We start from the raw sequence: 2,175 nt of genomic DNA, 5'->3' as shown, positions 1-2,175 counted from the left end.
TAACTAAACCTGAGAAGATGGAAATCGACGGGGAGAGAACGTCGGAGACGAAAGAGAAAGGCGAGAGTTCCGATCAAGTGGTGATTGAAGTTGCGAAGAGGAAAGCCCTCAAGAAAGTAAAAAAGATGGAGGAGATGATACTGTAATTTTCCGTACTCGTGAAGCTTGATTTCTCTCCCTTGCTTCTCTCTCTCCCCCTATTGAGATGGAAGCTGATAAAACAAAAAAAAATATATAAATGGGCCGTTGTGGGACTTTAGTTAGTCGGTTAATACTAAATGGGCTTGGCCCAGTTACTTTGTTTTTTTCAACCTTGGCCCAATGTTCCTCGGAAGAGCATGATGGGTTTCCTAGTTTGATCAAGTAGAGTTTTTTTGTTTGTTTTTGTCAGTTGTCGGCAACCAGTGAGATGCGATGCAACCAACAATGTGTCAATGGTTCAACGACAAGTTATGGCGATACTTTTTGACGAGGGTAAAAAAGTTATATCACTAAAAAAAAATATACACATCAAAATCAAAAAATGTTGGTCGTTGCAGATGTCTACGACAATTATGAAATAAACAGGATTTGGTTGTTGATAGTTATTGCTAATGAGTATCAACAAAACATCACTGATTGTCGCTATCGCTACCGGCTACGAAACCGTAAAATACGCTATAGTTTTGTGAGACTGTATGTCGAAAGTAGACTTTCTTAAAATTTGAATTTCTATTTGTTATGTCAATTCTAGTATAAAATATAACTGATGAAATCCATTTTTTTTTTATCAAAATAATGACGTCTTTATCCAAAAGAAAACAGAATGACGATTAATTAAGTATGTCGTTTTTGAATTTTGAGTTTCAAAGTTCGATTGTTACAAGGTTTTTGTTAGAAATATCGTGTTATTTTTACCTCTACACAAGTTAAAACAGCATATGCAAAGTCGTGTCTCGGGACAAGAAGCCACAAATTGTGTTATCTACCACGAAATAGTTTTTTTTCTCCACGTAACTATTGAAGTTGAACGACAACATCGAGCATTAATACTAGACTACAATAAAACAACAAATTGAAATTGCTAGCTTTTAATATTACAATAAATGAAACATGTGATATCACAAGGAACAGAACATCTTAAAATCTGAACTCCTTTTGATGATGCATGGCATTGCGTATATCACATTACAAGAATATATGCTCATACAATAAGTTTTCAAATATACATTTGTGATTTGTATAATAGAAATAAAATAATATTCCCTCCGTTTTAAAATATAGGATGTTTTAACTAAAGCACGCAGATTAAGAAATAATTACTTTTAACATGTTAAACCAATCAGAAACAATACTGCATAATATAAAATACTAAAATAATCTAAAAGTTACATAGAAACTTGTAAACATTTTATATTATGAAACATAAAATTTCTCTAAATCATCTTATATTTTGAAACAGAAGAAATAATATACTATAAATGGTTAATAATAAATGAGTTTACTTGTGACACCAACCAAACATTTACTCAACCTACTACGTCATACATAATAGGACTTGACTTACACTCGCCAGTACAATGTTCAACTCTCCATTAATAGAAATCATAATTAATTGCTTTCTTTGTTTTCCGTGCAATATATTTTCGATCATGAGATGAAATCAGATCATCTACAGCCTAGCCATTTTTCAAAGTACACAAAATAATTTATGATATAGGAAAAATATAATATCAAAGCAAGACCGCCTTAACAACAACTTGGAACTACACTTATATATTATGGACTTTGTTCTGATATACTTCCTCTAATAACTCATTAATTATTCTTAAAACTGAAAATAGACAACTCGAGCACTATTAACGAACTTTATTGAAAAGAATTGAAGTACGTATTATGAGACTCATTTGTCAGAGAAAAAAAGAGCTTTATATGAGAAAAGTTGCACGATAAAGATCTAAAATTCCGCTACACATACACACAAAATATAGAAGTTGCAAGCATAAATGATCTATATGACTTAAAATGATATCACGAACTACAAAGTCTAATTTTAACAAAAAAAAAAAAAAAAAAAAAAAANTTCTTAATATGCAATAAACATGTTAATTATATATATCGCTAAACCTTGATGGCTTGATATATATATATTAGGGATAATGACGTAATCCTTAGCATATATTTGTGTTGTATTTA

At 30.9% G+C, this 2,175-nt stretch overlaps 1 protein-coding gene across 1 annotated transcript in view; it reads right to left on the bottom strand.

Annotated features, from left to right (window-relative positions):
• Nucleotides 1-190, bottom strand: part of LOC104779596 (cullin-associated NEDD8-dissociated protein 1) — a 12,292-nt gene extending 12,102 nt beyond the window's left edge. The window contains exon 1 of the mRNA XM_010503966.1: nucleotides 10-190. The gene's annotated coding sequence lies outside the window, so the exon portion shown is untranslated. The remainder of the gene's footprint in view (nucleotides 1-9) is intronic.

The sequence above is a fragment of the Camelina sativa genome, chromosome 4 (genome assembly GCF_000633955.1).
Source record: "Camelina sativa cultivar DH55 chromosome 4, Cs, whole genome shotgun sequence".
Taxonomy (NCBI): domain Eukaryota; kingdom Viridiplantae; phylum Streptophyta; class Magnoliopsida; order Brassicales; family Brassicaceae; genus Camelina; species Camelina sativa.
The sequence above is the reverse complement of the archived record's forward strand: the minus strand, read 5'-3'. Positions and strand labels throughout refer to the sequence as shown.